Genomic DNA, 18,351 nt, shown 5'->3' on the forward strand with positions numbered 1-18,351 from the left:
TGCTGAATAAATAGGGAGTCCACTATACTATGCAATTAGATCCTTAAGGTTATTCATAGTAGCCATCATCAGGAAAGTTGTTCATGATAGACTTTACAATCCCTCATCCCCCTCCACCAAAATGAACAGCAAAGAAATTACACAATCCCATATCCCTCTTTCACACTTCTGTCCCTATTGAAGTTAATTTATTTCTACCACAAAATTTGCTTTTCATCCGTGTTCATTCAACTAAAACTTTTCTTTCTAAGCTTGCCAATTGTCTCTTTTATATGTTGTTATTTATTTTAAAATTCTTATCTTTTTACATTTTGAGTTCAGAATTCTATCCCTCCTTTCCACCCTTCTCGAACCCAGTTAAAAGGCAAACAATATGATGTCAATTATTGTAATGGTAATGAAATTTGAATTTGAAGATCCCTTTGTGTTTGCAAAGGTAGCAAGTACTTAGCACTTAGTAACTGATCAAACCTCTGTTGGAGAAACAGAAGCTATAAACTCCTGTCTCCTTTTGCTGATGTAACAGGAAGGGGTTGACTGAAAGAAGTAGCTAATGCTGTGTGTATATAAAGAAAAGCCCCAGAGAGGCACAGTCAGAATTTCTTGAGACCAGCATCTGGTGGCAGAGCAGCTACAGAAGAGAGAATGAAGAACTGAGCCAGAATTTCCTGAGAACTTGGAGTGGTGGAGCTTCTTCTGAACAGGAGCCCGGAGCCCAGGTGACTTTGAAGAAGCATGACTTGGATGCTGAGACTTTTTCTGTTTGTGGCTTGGTTGAGTCTTGAATCCCTGGAGCAGAAATTATGAAGGATCTAACATGTGAACTTCATTGTGGAGCAGGATCTACCCAGAGATCTGCACAAGGAACTGGGAGCTGTCTGCCATTGAACCCAGGTGACAGTCTGGTGAATCCAGGTAGAATCAGGCCCATGGAATCCAGGGAATCTGAGAACAGGCCCCAAGTCAAGATGAAAAGACCTCTCCCTGGGTAATGAGTAATGATGAAATTGTAATTTACTAGTGACCTAGGGGGGGAGGGTTTTGTATTAATTATATTTAGTAATTGATTGATAAGTAGCTGATTGTGTTAACTTAGTTGCCCCATGAGTGGGAGATTTTGAATAAGTGACTGATTGAATTAACCTACCACGGCCCATGAGTGGAAGACTTTGACTCTTGTACTTTGATATGATTGTTCTTTGTTCTAAATATTGTGACCACTTTGGTGAAAACTCTGGGGCCATTTTAATGATAAGCTGCTGTGAATACTATATTGTGATTTTCTGCGATTAGTTCTAATGCTGTGAATGCTGTACCTTGATTTTCTGTGAATGTTTTGCTTTGATTTGTTGTGGAATAAATAGAGTGATCACTATACTGAGTAATGAGAACCTAAAAAGCTATTCACAGTAGCAGTCCTCTGGAAAGCTGCTCATGCATGGCATTACAATTATGCATGTGAAATGAAGCAAAACATATTTCCCTATTAGCCATATTGCAAAAAATAATAATAAAATGAGAAAACTATACTTCCATTTCTACTTAAAGTTCATCAGTGTTCTCTCTGGCGGGAGAGGGCATTTTTCATTGTGAATCCTTTTTAATTGTCTGAGACTGTTATATTGATGAGAATAGCCAAGTCTCACAGGTGGTCATCATTACATTGCTGTTACTATGCACAATGATCTACTGGTTCTTCTCACTTCACTTTGCACTAGTCCATCTGGGTCTTGCCATGTGTTTTTCTGAAACCATCCTCTTGTCATTTCTTATAGCACAATCATATTCCATCATAATCACATTCCACAACTTGTTTAGTCACTCCCCAATTAGTGGGTATTTCCTCAATTTCCAGTTCTTGGCCACCACAATAAGAGCTGCTGAAGAGATTACCCATAAAGAGGGTTAGGGTTGCTCTGGAGACCCCAAAATACTAACACATTGGGTCCTACTGAATGAATTCGACTCAGGTCTTCTCAGCCAAAGAAAAGTAAAGTTTATTAAAAGTTTGCTTGTATTAGACACAGAGTAAGCCTGTACTAGGTCATTCTATGGTGCTCTCACACACATGGGGACAAGATGGGGTCTTATATACAGAAGGTTGTAGGAGGATCTAGGGGTGGTCCAGAGGAGTTTGGGGAGGGTTTTCAGGAGAAGTCAGATGAGGTCAATGAGTGATTAAGGGTGGGAAGTTGCTGGAGGCTACCTGGAGACTACAGACAATGGTGGGCTAGACCAGTTCAAGGGTGAATTGAGATTTTGATAGGCTCAAGAGTGGGAAGTCTAGAAAGAGGGGTTTGGGCCCAGCCACTGTGTAAGGCTGTATGGCCTCATGCAAATCCCTCATCAAATGGGATGATTTAATCAGAGTTCAAGGGGCTTTTCCAGAGCCTGTACCTCAAGGACTCAAGGAGAGCTTAAGGGGCCTCCCAGAGCCCATACCTCATCATTCCCCCCCTCAAACAAATGGGACCCAAATCCATTTAGTGTAAAGGGCAAAGGTCTCAGCCTCTGAAAGTGCCTCCTGCTGGTAAGGGGCTTTAGAACTGTCCCTGCCTCTCTGGGTCCCATCCAAGGGATCAGACTTCACATTCAAGGGGTCAGACTCTAGAATGGGGAGGAATCCAGGTCCAGTGGGCTGGAGGACTTGGATTCAGTCAGAGATTTGCATGGCCTTAGGGGTCATCCAGAGGTTGACAGCTTGATCCCTGGAGGAGACAAACCTGTCAAGGACGTTAAGCAAAGTCCAAACAGGCACCAAAAAACATAGAGAAAGGACAACTTCCTTGATAGGAATTAAAGATGACTGTGGCAAGGCCAAAACACTGTCAAATATCTGTTTCCTTTCCAAATTGCTCCGCGGACATTTAGCACATGGAAAGCAACAGCAGCCACAGAATCTAATAGTTTTCAAAACCAGGCAATAACTCCCAAAGCTTGTTCTCTCCTTCCATCATCATAAAGAGTAAAAGGGTTTGTTTGTTTTTTTCCTAGATTGGGTAAAGCTGGAGTGGTGATCAATTTACTTTTTAAAGTCTCAAAAGCTTTCAGCTGGTGGTCTGGGCCCCACTCTAGAGAAAATGAGTCAGGGCCTTGAGTAGCAATTAATGGTTGCCGTCCCTCCCAGGCCTTGGTTTTAACTGGATATAAACCACTTTGGGGGAACACTTTAGGATCTAGGAGTCAAACAAATGCTGCCATGGCAGAAGTAGCTCACCCAGGAATTTCCTGATCCCAACTATTGACTCAACTATATCCCACACTTCTGAGGGAATATGGGGAGATCCAGGAGGCTTAACTAGAGAAAATTGGCTTCCCAATTTCACCAACAGGTCCCTTCCCAACAAGGAGACAGGATAAGAGGAGAGCATAAGGAAGGAGTGTTCAACAGATCCTCAAGTAGGCAGGGGACTGGCTATGTCTGGTGACATCTCTTAAGTTTCCCCTTCCATGGCCCTGACCTGACTGGTCAAGGGGAGAGTAGAACCAATTGGTTAGAACTGAGAACTTAGCCATAATAAAGTGGGTAACCTTACCTTCAGCCTCGATGCTTGCCCAGGGCTCAGCAAGGGAAATGAAGAAGGTGGGGGCACTGCCAAGCCCCAGGCTTCCCTGTTACTCCAAGTCTTGAGAAGACTGGAGGACAGGGGACTAGGAGATGGTTCTACCACTTTTACCTGGGTGACCATCCTTCCTCCAATGTCCCTCCTGGGCAAATGGGCACAGTTCTAGAGGTGTTGGTTTCTGGGACTCCCTCTGGGGGGGGGGGGTGCCCTGGAAGGGCACTCCTTGGACCAGTGACCCTCCTTAAGTGATATCGAAAACAGGTTTTCCCCCTGCCCTAGTGACTGGGCTTCCTCCAAGGGGGTGCCCTGGAGGGGCTTTTCCTGGCCATGGCAACAGCCAAGAATCGAGCATGTTCTCTGTCTCTGGTTCCTTCCCTGCATTCTTTCTCCTCTGCTGCAATGAGGTCTCTGTTATTAAAGACTCCAAAGGCCGTCTCCTTTAAGGAGGTGTTTGGGGTCCCAATGCCAATTTCTACAGTTTCCTCCTAATATCTGGGGCAGACTGACTAATAAAATGCATGGTAAGGATTGCTGACCCTTCTATAGGGTCAGGATCTAAATTTGTGTACCTTTTAATAGTTTCTACAAGTCTGTCTAGGAAAAGGGCGGAGTTTTATTGATTTGTCTGGGAAATTAGCTTTCTGATAATTTACTTGCTTTTGAAATGCATTTCTTAGGCCTTCTAACAGGCAAAATACCATATAATATTAGCCATAATAAAGTGGGTAACCTTACCTTCAGCCTCGATGCATATGGTCTCTCTGTTCTCTATCCTCCTGAATAGGCACTAAATAATACATATGCCTTTTCCCCAACTCTTCCTCATGACCTGGGCCACAAAGAAGCATTTTCCCTAAGAACAGAAAGTCTCAGGATTTCATTTCTTTGAATCTAGTCACATTCACAATAAGAGGAAAAATCACATTTATTATTTACAACAATAGTCATGAATGGTCTGAATTCCCTGCTTCCATAAATGAGATGCAGAATGTATCAAAAACCCACCAAACAAATGCATATGTTAGATGTGTACAAGGGAAACCCATTCACTCAGTTTTAGACAAGAGGTCAGGCTTGTCAGTAGTAGGAGTTCCCATTGTTGAGTTAACATGAATGGATTTCCCCTATTTATTAGCATTCTGTGGATTCTATCCCATAGGCATTTTTGAATGTTTGACAAGGATTCAATGTTGTCCAAACATTACATCACATCCAATACATTTTTAACATTCTTCTCCAATAGATATTTTCTGATGTCTATAAGATTTCCATGCTGCTGGGGTCCTCCATTCAGTTTCTTTCTTTTTTTTTTTTTTAGATCTTAAAAACTGCTGAAGTTTATGTTTAATTAAGAAACATCTTAGGCCTAGGGAACAATTTCCAGAATACTTCCTAATCACAGCAGCTCTGGGCACAGCTTGTCAGGGACAGCTTCCCACTTTCTTCCACATATCTGAAGGTTCCTGGCTGGGGAACCAAAGTACTGCTTCCCAAATGACCTGGCACATCTGTAACCCTGACAAAAAACCTATGAGGTTGTGCCTGCCTGCTGCCATCTGCGGAATCTAAAATTCACCGTACAGAGAACCTGCCCACCTCACACTAACCTTTACCTGGCCACTGGAAGAGAGAAGAAAATTGGGGCGGCTAGGTGGCACAGTGAATAGAGCACCAGCCCTGGAGTCAGGAGGACCTGAGTTCAAATCCAGCCTCAGACACTTAATACTTACTAGCTATGTGACCTTGGGCAAGTCACTTAACCCCAATTGCTCTGTCTTCCCTCCTCCAGAAAAAAAGGCAAAAAAAAAAAAAGAGAGAATAAAATTTGTCAGGAGTCAAGAACAAAAACACAAGTACTGAGTACAGACCTGCACTCCATAGTTAGCTTTCAGGACAACCTGAAGTGGCTCCTCAATGCCTAAAGAGGATTTCAGGAGCAGATTTGTGACTGCTGGGCAGCTCTTAGGTCTCTCAGAACATGTCAGAAACTCCATCCCAGCCAGATCTCTAGCTCTCCTGTGGCTAGAGCCCTGATGAAACATGAGGGTTCAACACACAATGAGGACCAAGGCAGCTTCCAAGGAAGCTTAAGAAAAATGATTCTAAAGAAAGGGTCTTATTTGTAGACCCTGGCTATTGATTTCCCTTAGGAGCCAAGGATCTTTACATCTCATATTTATGGGCCCCAACTCATCCCCCAGGATACAGCCATTTATGAGAAAAAGAAAAAAGAAATGCCCTCCACCCATTGCATTCCATGCTTTTGCACACAGCCTCTAGCTGTCCCATCGACTCTTCTTGCGTTTGGGTGGCTCAGGGACAGCAAAGCCATCTGCTGTCTTGTCTGTCTTGCTGTCCATCCTGTTGTCTGTCCTGCCATCTGTCTTGCTCTCACGGCCACAAGTCTCTTTCCTGCTCTCTCCATTCAGACCATCACTCCCAACCTGTCTTTCCCCATGTCGCCCGCCACCACACCCATGTCTGTTCTCTCCATGCCGGTGACCATCTCCATGCCAGCTTCCACTGCTTTCTGGATGGTGGTATCCAAAATCACCATGACGGCCATATCCACAACATGGACCATCACCATGGAGATTACCACTGTCTCTGTGGCTATGGTGACTACTACCTCGGTTCTCTGGACATAGCTCTCTATTCCCATTACCACTGCCACCACCTTCTCGGCTATTGCTCCCAGAGGCTGAGTTTTTGAGAGCCTGGGTTCCAGCAGGTGAGTACCCTCTTGGAACACTGCTAAGGTTCCCAGCATTGGCAAAGCTTGGGATACTCTTGGCAGCTGTGGCAATGGCACTGTCAGAATTGGCACGGCCCTGTTGGACTGAATTACTTGGGACGGAATTCAAGCTCACTGCACTGGTCCACCCATTTGCCCCAGCAGTGGAGCTCCCAGCCTTCTGATTGCTTAAACTGGCAGCAACAAAATGTCTCTTGTAATGGGACTGGAAAGTTGTTTCCATTGCCGTCAGGTGGTCTCCCATGGCCCCTGTGGAGAGCTTATAGGCCTGATAGTTACTCATCACGTTGCTGTTGTTTCTTTGGTCTGTATTCTCAGAGCCTAGACCAGGTCGTTCTCTGTAGCGAAGGCCTCCACCACCAATGTTCAGTTTTTTTCCTTTACCTCCTTTGAATCGAGATTTCCAAAACCAGGCATTCTGCATTGCTAGGTCCAGAAGTTCCTTGGTAACATGTTGGTTGGCCCCTTCCATGTTCCTGACAAGGTCGCCAGCAAAATTGCTGTCCTTGGGAGTCAAGAGAGTATATGCCACACCCTTTTCACCTGCTCGGCCTGTCCGGCCAATTCTGTGTGTATGGGTGTCAATGTCCCGAGCCACGTCATAGTTGATGACAGTCTTAATTGAAGGGATGTCCAAACCACGGGCTGCAACATCTGTAGCCACAAGAACTGGGATGTCCTTTTTCTTAAAATCCGAAATGACCTTGTTCCTTTCACTCTGATCCATGTCCCCATGGAGCAGCCCCAGATTGTGTCCTTCCTGCCTCAGTTTGTTCGCTAGTTCATCAGCATTGGCTTTCTTAGTTACAAACAAGAGGACACTTCCCAAAGAGGTGAATTCTACCAGATGCCGGGTGAGCCAGTTCCATTTACTGGGTCCAGAGTGAAGAATTTCCACAATCTGGGTCACATCTTCATTTGCCTCTCCAATGTCTCCCTGCACCACTCGGATAGGATCAATCAGGATGTCTCGGGTCAGTTTTTCAATCCTTTTCCGGAAAGTTGCACTGAATAAAAGTGTCTGTCTATCAGGACGGACATGACTGGCTATGGATCGCACCTGGTACTCAAAACCCATGTCAAACATTCTATCAGCTTCATCAAACACAAGGTAAGAGACTCTTTGGAGATTTGTGGCTTTCTTCTTCACATGATCGATCAGCCGACCTGGGGTACAGATGACAATCTCAGCTCCTTCTTGAAGGGCTTTCACCTGCTCCCACATGTTTCCTCCTCCATACACAGCCACAGATCGAAGATTATATGCTTTCCCAAACCGCTTACATTCTTCGTGGATCTGCTGGCACAGCTCTCTGGTAGGGCACACAATCACTGCGATGGGTCCATCTCCTGGATCCAGTTCCTTCTGATCTATGATGTGAATCAACATGGGCCAGATAAAGGCTGCAGTTTTCCCACTGCCTGTTTTGGCAATGCCAATCATGTCTCTCCCACTAAGTGCTACTGGAACACCCTGACACTGGATGGGACTAGGCTGTGTGTACTCACATTTCCGAATCTGATGCATAAGTTGCTCATCAAATCCAAAGTGAGCAAAACTACTTCCTGGCCTGGGCGGAGCAACACCAGAAACCCGAAGATTGAGCTTACGTCGGAGATCTATCACCTGCTGTGGGGAGAGGCTGGTTATCTCTTCATGCTCATTGTAGAAATTTTTTTCAAACGGTGGATAGTCAATCTCTGAATGATCAATAGGAGGAAGGGGATCAATGACTTTTTTGGAGGGTGCAATGGGATTTCCATCACTGTCATACTCCAGATTATCTTCTTCTTCTTCCTGAACCAGACCAGCAGTAGGGTTTTCTGCCATGTATCGAAAATAAGCTTCTTGGTCATCTTCTTCTTCAATGTCATCTCGAATACCCTTCATATTTTTTCTTTCCTCATCTTTTTCTTCAAATCTCTTCATGTCCCGAGCTGCTTGAACCTCTACTTCAGCCATGAATGCTTCCAGGGGATCAGCATCACTGTCAGAGTCTGCTGACTTGGAATGGAATTGCTGGCAGGTAGGTGAATTTTCAGCAGGAATGTAAGGCAAATCGACGTTGCTAGAGTCTTCTTCCTCATCTTCAAAATAAGCATTTTCTTCATTAACATTTGCTCATTTAGATCCAATCTTATAGAAAGAACGGAGCTGTGGCGGAGCTGACTTCCCAAAGCCTGCTGAAGAGCTGGTTGCCCCAAAGGCACTATGGGACTGTTGTGGGAGCTTCGGTTCTCCCTTTTTTCCAGGGGCAATGGCAAATCCACCAAACCCAAATCCCCTCTTGGTGCCAAGACCACCTTTGTTCCAATTCATGGTGTAGATGATTGACGGAGCCGCCGCAGTCACAGACTAGTTCCGCGGGTCCGGATTACGTGGGCTCGGTCTCCGTTCCCTGGTCCAGGTGGGTGCTAATCGTTCTCCTGGTTGCTAGGAGGAGGAGCCCTTCATTAGGTTTCTCTGCCCACTGGAACCTCAACTCTCCCAGTGGGCTACTCTCAGAAGCTGTGCTCCTCTGCTGGGCGGCTGGGCGGCTGGGCTCCTGCTTGATGCTCCTCCACTCGGCCACTATCTTCCAGCCTCTCTTTGCCTCTCAATTTATACCCCAGCTGTTCAAAGCTCTGGCTCCTCCCCCAGGCAGGCAGGATATCACCGCAAGGAGGTGTGAACTCCTTGTCTCTACTCATTCACAGGTGCTTAGGAAGAAAGTCCAGGGTGGGGGAGACTTACTCTTACTAGTTTTCAATTTCTTTGTCTAATTCAAGCATAGAGGGACGCTGGGGTTGAAGAGGGTAAGGGGAGAAAATTCTGCCTTCAGGGACTCCTCCCCCAGGGAGGCTACCTCCTGCTATCTTGGCCACACTAGCCAAGGGAGTGTTGTTTTACTACAAAGGGCCCAAGGCAAGGAAAGGGTATTAGAGGCAGATTTTCCCTCCTTGTAAACATAAAGAGAACTAGATTTCCACCCAAAATCTGACATCACTTGAAATCATCACAGTGTATAATTACTATGGACGAGATGTTAATGTATTAAATTGTTGCTAATATCTAGCCTGCCCTTTATCAAAAGTCAACCCCTTTCTCTGATGGCAACCTCAAATGTCAGGTTCCTACCTGTGAGTGGATTGGGGAGAAAATAAATCTGTTCACTTCATGGAGGTAGGAGTGATTTCATCTCCCCTTCCCCCATCATCCATGGTGTCTTTTTGTCATCCCCAGAGTCCTCCCACAGACATAACCCAGAATGACTTCCAGAATCAAGAAATTGTTCCCCACCTTCAAAAGGAAGCTGTCATCCCTGTTGGAAGAGGAAGAAAAGGAGCCTAGGGGCTGGAGGATGACCTTGATGTACATATTGTGCCTGGGAGGACTTTAGAAGACTCTAAAGTAATTCCCAGTGTCTTTGCAATCTCTTTAAGAAGGGGAAACTTTTCAAAAACAAGGAAACCTCAAGAACAAAGTCATAGGCACCTTCACTTCTCAGGACTCTTTTCCTTATTGAAGCTTCCTTGGGGAGCTTGATGAGGGACAGGCTCTGGGAACCCCTTTGAATCTTCCCACTTGATGAGGCACTTGCCTGATAGCAAAAGCTTTTCATTATTGCTATCCCCAAATCTCTGTTACTTTTGGCCTGACCTAGCCTCCCTTGTTGTCAGGGCCAGCAAAGTAGTACTTTTAAATGGTTTCAGCTATTCAAGTACATTTTAGAATCTCCTTTGATCCTATCAAGTCTTGTTGGAAACATGACACACTGTATTGCCCTTAAAAATGCTAAGGGAGTTTAGAGACCTTCCCTGCCCTTAACAGACCTAAGGTCACCCCCTGGAGACCATGCTGAGAGTAGCTTGTCAAAAGGGAGGAACAAGAAAAGAGGAAGAGGAAGGAGCAAAGTAGAGAAAAGCTAGAGCGTGAGCTGACAGCAAGCAGAAGTGTGAGGGAGAATGCTGGGGATGTTGGCCTCTGTCTGGCTGCTCTGTCTGTGTGTCCTGGGTGTGTTGATGTTACTTTGTCAGAAGGAAGCATTCTGTCTGGTGAAAGAGGACTTTACTGCTGATACAGAGCCCTTGAAAGAAGACTTTACTGCTCATAGAGAAGCACTAAAAAACGGCTTTACTGCTGTTACAGAAGGCCTGGGCCTGTACTGTTGATTTGTGTTTGATTTCTCAGACTGAAGCTTGGTTGCAGGATTTGCATTACTTTGTCAGACAGAAAGTGAGTTGACAGGATAGTGCTGGCAATGTGTGTACACATGGTTGTAGATGTGTTAAGCTTAATGTGTGTAAATATTGTTGTGTCTCCCTTAACCTTTGTCTTCCTAGGAAGAGAAACTTTGAAGAGCAGCCCCTGTAAGCTGAGGTGTGAAACAGGAGTGGAGAGCTGCCTGCCTGTGAATCCATTCAAGGGCTGGGAGAATCCATTCTCAAGTCTGTGAATCCAGGTAAGGACTAGGAAAGCTGACTACCTGTGAATCCTGCAAGAGTCATGTGAATCCATTCAAAAGCCAGGAGAGCTGCCTACCTGGGTCCTCTGCATTGACTTATGGGATTGTGACTTATTGTGACCTAGGGATGAATGCTGTTTTTACTTTCTGCTACCACCATAGAATCATTGACTTAAAGATGATTGGAAGTCACTCTCTAGTCAAGATGAAAGAAGACTTTACTTGGGTGCCCAGTGTCGACTAATGATACTGTAACTTACTGTGACCTAGGGATGGATGGAGCTTGTACTTTCCCCTAGTCCTTGAGGATGATGGGTTCCCTGAAGATGTGACAAACTAGGATAGAGTGATTCAAGAGTGTCTGTAGGAGTGGTTCTTACATCCCTCTTCAGTCTGATATTAAATACCTTTCTTTAGTACATCTTATATAGCTCTTTAATTAGAGTGCCATCTATTCTTCTCAGCTCTCAATAGAGCAGTAAACAATTCCTTTCTTGTCAATCTTTTTGTCTTTGAACCCACTGGTTATTTACTCTTCTTTCTTGTGGAAATTTATCTTTTCCCCATTACCCTAAGTCACTTAACTGTGGAATATTATCCAACTCCTCCAAAAGAATGTGCCTTATTTCCTCAATTAGTAGAGTCACAATTAGGTGCTTATAAGCAGGAGGAGCCATCTTCACTATGAGATTTCTATGAGGAACTACTAAGGGTTTAACATGATATGCACTTATATCTCCAACCCTCATAGAGGTTTTCATTACCTTCTCCTTTTGCTTTCTCATACAATCTCTCAGCAAGTACCAGCTTCTGTCCCCACCAGGCCACATAGAGTCAGTAGGATATTGCTTATTGCATTCCCTCTGCAGCTAAAGTTAACATATTAGTTGTGTTGTTACCTCTTTGCATATATTCATCCCTAAAATCTTGCTGTACAAAAGGATTCTGACTAATACCTATGAATGTCAAGCAATCCCCATGATCTACCCATACTCCTCAGGCCCATTATTTTGTTACTTTTTCTCTTCCATTTAGTTAAATAAACAGTAGCTTGTTCTTATACAACCTGAGACCCTCCAGCTTGCTCTTCTGAAAGAGAACACTAACACTGTGTCATGGAAAAATGCTCACACGAAACAGTTAACTCCCTTTTCCACTGAGCTTTGTCCTCCAGCCGCTTATCTCTGCTTCTACATATAAGACAATAACTTGTTATCAAGGTCCATCCTCTCCTACAAATCCCTGCCAAATGTATCCCTGGTCCTATTGGTATTCCTTGAAAACATCTTTCCAAATTTCTGGGTTCTCCCTTTTGTAACCTCACTTCCCACTTTTCACAGAGCCCTGTGCTTTTAGTCCATTCTCTTGCAAGGGAGGAATAAGGTAAATTCTCCCATCCTGTGAAATCCATTTCTCTCTCTAAAGCCCTCCTGCCTCCAAATAGAGGTGTGATATTTTGTGATCCCATTCTCTTCACCAACTATATTAAATATAATGAAGCTACTCTGCTCTTGTCCACTCTTTTGCCTGCCTGTATACTGAGAAGTTCCCATGAACCAAGCTTTATTTAGGCAATAAATGAAATTCTCTCCTAATCACCAACAATTTGGCAAACTTTATCTCATTCAAATATGGAAGTTTGGTAAATTTTCACAATCACTATCTCCTTCTTCTCTATAAATGGGTATTTTTAGTCTGGGTCACTGTGATAGTAATGGCAATTAAAGATTCCCCTGTATTGGCTTGGTTTTCAAACTGATTGTGTTAAAACCCAGAGCTTGTTAAGCCCACCTGTGGGATGGACTTGTTGATGTGAAAAGAAAGTCCTGAACTGAGAGGAGCTGGTGACGTAGATTTGGAGAGACAAGAGAGAGGCAGAAGAACTTTTTGGAAGCAGCACCCTCGTGGAGGCAGAGAGAGACTGAGAGAATTGCTGGGGGCCACTTTGAATTGCCCTGGACTTTTGAGACCTGCCCCCTGAGCTGCCAAGGACTGAGGAGACATGGCTGTTTTGCTGGTACTTTGTCTGTCTGTTTTGATGTTGTTTTGCCAGATTTGTCCACTGGTGAAAGACAATCTCCAGACCCCTGAAACAACAGCACTATCCTTCACCAGTGGACAGTATTCACTCTCTGTCTGCAGGACAGTCTCAGGGCTTCTTAACCAAAAGCCAGGTTCCAGGACTTCTTCAACAACAGGACTATCTTTCACCAGTGGACAAATCTGGCAAAACAACATCAAAACAGACAGACAAAGTACCAGCAAAACAGCCATGTCTCCTCAGTCCTTGGCAGCTCAGGGGGCAGGTCTCAAAAGTCCAGGGCAATTCAAAGTGGCCCCCAGCAATTCTCTCAGTCTCTCTCTGCCTCCACGAGGGTGCTGCTTCCAAAAAGTTCTTCTGCCTCTCTCTTGTCTCTCCAAATCTACGTCACCAGCTCCTCCCAGTTCAGGACTTTCTTTTCACATCAACAAGTCCATCCCACAGGTGGGCTTAACAAGCTCTTCCCACAGGTGGGCTTAACAAGCTCTGGGTTTTAACACAATCAGTTTGAAAACCAAGCCAATACAGGGGAATCTTTAATTGCCATTACTATCACAGTCACCCACTGATTGACTTCTCCTAAGGTGCCTCAGAAAGGTGTCAAGGAAGGTCTCTGTGAATCTTGAAAGCAGCTACTATCAAATATAAGGTCAGGGACTGAGCTCTGGACTCTCAATCTGTTATTTATCCCTCCAGAACCCCTCCCCACTGTGAGAAATGCTGGCAGTTTGTTTTCCACAGCTTCTATAGGAACAATGGGTGTTTATATGCAGGAAGGCATAAATCTGTAAAGGGGCCTGAGCTAGACTGGCTCGGACCAGTTGGGAGATGGTTACCAACTTTTCATTAACATTCATGCTTAATGGGCAGGTGAGGAGAGTTGTAACCCAGAAGAGCTGGAGCCAATCTTAGCTCTGAAGGAAAGAATGGTGGGATATAAGGGCTTGGCTTTGTCTGATCCTTTGTAGTCTTTTTCAGGAGGCTACCCATTTATTCATTACAGAATAAATATAAAATAAAGATCAGAAAACTTCCTGGATCCTCAACAAGCATGATTATTTCCTAAACAGAGCACAGATTTTGTTTATAACACCACTTTTATTATTTGCCCATGGAACTAAAGTACTAAGGAGCCCCAAGCTTACATCTCTGTTAGTAATAAACTGCCTGACTTGTGACCTTTGGAATGTTTGTGTTCTTTCTGAGGACCTCATCCAAAGTCTCCTCACTTAAATCCATTAAAGACATGATCCGCCACTGGAGTTAAGGGGGGGAAAATTAAACTTGACAAAATTATCTTTAACAGAATTAAAGCCCCAATAATTAAGAGGATACAAGGAAGGGGCAGGCAAAAGACTGCCCATTCCTCCTGTCTTTTATTTATTTTTTTGTCTCTGGGCTTCTGCTGCAATCATACACATTTTGGATCTTCCATTGAGAGGTCATAACTCATGGATTGAAAGAAGGAATTACAGATATCACAACAATTGACTGCCACAGTTTCCCAATTGCTATCTCTCTCTTCTTTTCTCCTTTTTTCTTATGGAGAGTTCCTCAAATCTATTGTCTTGCACAGAACAAGAAAACCCTTAGCCTTCCCATCTGAGGGCTTTTCTAAAACAACAAGAAATACATGATAAAAAATAATTGGAATTATAGTAATAATGAAAATAAGTGGATGTCATATAGCATTTATTATGTGCCAAGCATTGTAATAAGTGCTTTACCGATAACTCATTTGATCTGGTGTTAACTTATTTTATTCCCAAACTGAGGAAACATAATTTCTGCCCTCAAGGAACTTACATTCTAACAAAGTAAACCAAAATATAAAAGGACTTGGAAGTGGGACAGAGAAAAGCATGACAATCTTGGGGTAGACTGATAGGGAGAGGCTGAAAAGGTCAGGAGAGTTAGGTTTGATGATGCAATTGGAAGCCAAACAAGTTAAGTGAATCACCCATCAGAAAAAGGGTTTAGACTAAACTCTGGTTTAGCCTGACATGAATCTAGACCACATAGGTCAAAAATGTTTCAATCCTAGGTGCTTTCACTCCAGGCACTACTCTTTCTATTCTCCTACTATATTTTTACTATGAGGTAACTCAGGTGACTATCGTTGGCCAATTTTGTGGAGGTGAAAAATGAGATTCAGGTTAGTTGCCTATTTTGATCTAAGTTTTCAGAGAATAAAGTGCTTCCAACTTCAAGAATCTTTGCCTGGCAGATGTCCTCATGGGTATAGTAAAAAAGGTTGTTACAGGGGGGCAGCTAGGTGGCACAGTGAGTAGAGTGCTGGCCCTGGAGTCAGGAGGTCCTGCGTTCAGATCTGGTCTCAGACACTTAACACACACAAACAAGAAACCTAGCCGTGTGACCTTGGGCAAGTTACTTAAACTCAATCACCCTCCAAAAAGCAAAAAAAAAAAAAAGGTTGTTACTGTTATATTGGATCTTGTTTTCCCTCTGTGCCTCCAATGCAATGTTTTACTTTGTTGCTGGTGGTTTTTGCATCATTGGCTGTATCAGGAGGCTTTGAAAACTGAAAAATTTAAGAGATAATTTCTGTGGGCATATGAGAACACACAGTGTCTTTAATGATATTGGCCCTATGCAAGAAATCATAGTCAGTGACAGGGGCTGAAATCAATCAAAGGTAATATTCTCAGGACAAGAAGCTCAACAAAGACTTGAAAATCCAGGCCAACCCAAGACAAACCCTGAAGAGGCCCTAATGTGGGCTTCAGTGTTCCCTTCATTTCCATCCCTCAGTGATCTTGCTAAACTCTCACATCCCTCTCTCCCATGGAACCTGCAAAAGTTTCCCTCTCAAACTGTATCATTGAGTAATCTCAATCAGTTTATTATACAGACCATAGCAGATAGAGACTCCTGAATGGCCCAGAAAACTCCAACCCTTCAGAGCTCTCTTTAGATTACTGAGGAGAAATATCCTCTGGGGACCCCATCTGTCAGTATCAATGAAAGACAGAAGAGTGATTTGTCTAGTTGATAGTGATAAACAGAACCACAGCAATGTCTGCTTTCTTTCTTAAACTCTATATTGAATGAGTAATTTTTTATTAGAAAATAATGAGGGAAATCTTTCTGTGTGTTTTCATTTTTCTTTTGTTATAGATTTTATAGGATCATTATATTTGGATCCAGAAAGTAGTTTTGGTATAATTTGCTCCAACCTCTTCTTTTTTTGTGATGATGGGTAAGGGAAAAAGCATTTATATAGCACCTACTATGTGGGATTTATATGAAGAAATTCAACCTAGGTTGGTTTCATAGCTTATCAGTAGTTGTAGGTTGCACAACAGGGACATGAACCCAGTTTGTTTTTTCTCCAAATATAGCACTTTCTCTGCATGGGCTTCTCAACAAGAAAACCAACTTCCTCCACGAATTCCCCACACACCACTGTAATTAAATGCATTAAAATCATTAAACAATGCTTTCACACAAACTCTTTTCAATTACATTTTTGAATTATTTATTTTTTGTTTTTCTATTAACTAATAACAGCATCAACAATAGAAACAACAAAAATAACACGACCAAAATAATAACATTAACAACAACAATAATAATGTTAATAATTAAGTAGTAGAAGTAGTAGCAGCAGCAGCAGTAGTGATAGTAGGAGTAGGAGTAGAAATAGTAGCAATAGTAGTAGGAGTATTTGTCTCTGTCTGAGATTACTTTGGTATAAAGAACACCCAGTGAGGAAATTGCCTTACCACCACAGATCAGTACACTTTCTGCATCTTTGAGGCTGAGGTGTCTGACACAGTGAGAGTGCACGTACTTACTCAGGGTGACAAAGCAACTAAGTCAGATGTAGCAGTTGAATGTATCTATTTCTGATGCCCAGGCAGTCACTTTATATATGGCATCATACTACTCCATAGATTGTTTTAATACATACTGGCATATTCCACTTCTGCAGGATTGGTAAAGCACATATTGCCCCTTGAGTTTCATTTTCCCTATATTTTCCACATTTTCTTGTCCACTGATATTATAGGACTTTTGATATGCCTTTCTTTATTCTTTCAAGTAGTCTAATAATTTTTTAATCCTCTGATCTTTAATTAATAAATTAATCTAGGAACCTCTAATCCAGGCCAACTGTATGGTCAGTGTCTTTATATTATTTACTTTCTGTCATGTTAATTTTGGTATTTTAAATCTCTCCAATTAGCAAATTTAAATTGTCCGTTTTCGTGGAATATTTTTTTGATAATTTTTATTTTAACCTGGTTCTAATCTCCCTTTTCTCCTTTCAAAACATGCTAGAGTTTCCTTCTTATTAAAAAAAATTATTTTTGATAATTGCTTTTCATTTTATGCTCTTTTCTTAATCAGTTTTTGCTTTTATTCAAATGGTTTTATTATCTTCTCTTTTCTCACCTTACATTGTTGTCTTTCCTATTTTTGTCCTATTTTCAGCGGGTACATACTATTTTTTTTAAAGCAATCAGGGTTAAGTAACTTGCTCAAGGTTACACGGCCAGTTATTTCTGGGTGTGGTGCTAAGTATCTGAGCCCAGATTTGATCCCCAGGTCATCCCGACACTGGAGCCAGTGCTCTTACTCGCTGTGCTACCTGGCCACCCTGGTACATACTATTTTAATTTAATGTTTGACAATATACTCATCACTGAATTTCTTATTCTCATGGATTTTCAGTGTGATTAATTTTGACCAATTTTCCATGTTAACAACATTCAAGAGATTTTTATGTATGGTATTTGTGTTGCTGATGTCTGATTTAATATGATATTCTTTAATAATTCATCTTTTACTGTGGTATTAGTATAGTACACTTGAAATTTCAATATGAATTGTTTTGTTATCTTTAGAACCATTATTTAGTAGTTGCAATATGATATTAAGTATAGTATAGCATAGGATTCCTCCATTTCAAAATATACCTACATATCTTTGTCCCAGCAAGTGAATAATGCATTTTATTCTATTTTACTTCGATACATTTTCTTTCAATTAAGCTTTCTTCATATGTGTATTAGATACAGTAATTTTAAATAATCTATTTGTCGTTTTTCATTTTTATTAAATTTTACCCTATTTCAAGAGTGGATTGTCTTAACTTTTCCTCAAGTCTGGATTTTTGGACTAAATTTGACCAATTTGAATAATTTGGACTAAAATTGACCATTTTCACAGTCTCGCTGATAACTCTCAGCGACTGAAATAAAAAAGTCTCCTGATGGCCTGGTGAAATGGTAGTGCTTCACCTCTATTGTTTTCGGTATTTCTGTATCTGCACTTTGCTTACTATCAAAGGAAAATTCAACAAATACAAATCAGGTTGAGTGTCACAAGTCTGATTCATTCTCAATAGTAAATGGTCTCTAGCAGTGTTGGAAAGATTTCCTTCCCTCCCTCCTTTCTTCCTTCTTTTTTCCTTCCTTCCTCCCTCTCTCCCAACTTCCTTCCTTCCTTCCTTCCTTCCTTTCTTCCTTTTTTTCTTCCTTCCTTCCTTCCTTCCTTCCTTCCTTCCTTCCTTCCTTC

At 42.5% G+C, this 18,351-nt stretch overlaps 2 pseudogenes; one reads left to right on the top strand and one right to left on the bottom strand.

Moving 5' to 3' along the window:
* Positions 1-5,842: 5,842 nt before the first annotated feature.
* LOC138171686 (ATP-dependent RNA helicase DDX42 pseudogene) lies at positions 5,843-8,715 on the bottom strand (annotated as a pseudogene).
* LOC138171707 (vomeronasal type-1 receptor 4-like) overlaps positions 8,287-18,351 on the top strand; it is an 11,096-nt pseudogene continuing 1,031 nt past the window's right edge.

Source organism: Petaurus breviceps, unplaced genomic scaffold (assembly GCF_028583685.1).
Source record: "Petaurus breviceps papuanus isolate PSGF00001 unplaced genomic scaffold, PetGlider_PUasm1.0 456, whole genome shotgun sequence".
Lineage (NCBI taxonomy): Eukaryota > Metazoa > Chordata > Mammalia > Diprotodontia > Petauridae > Petaurus > Petaurus breviceps.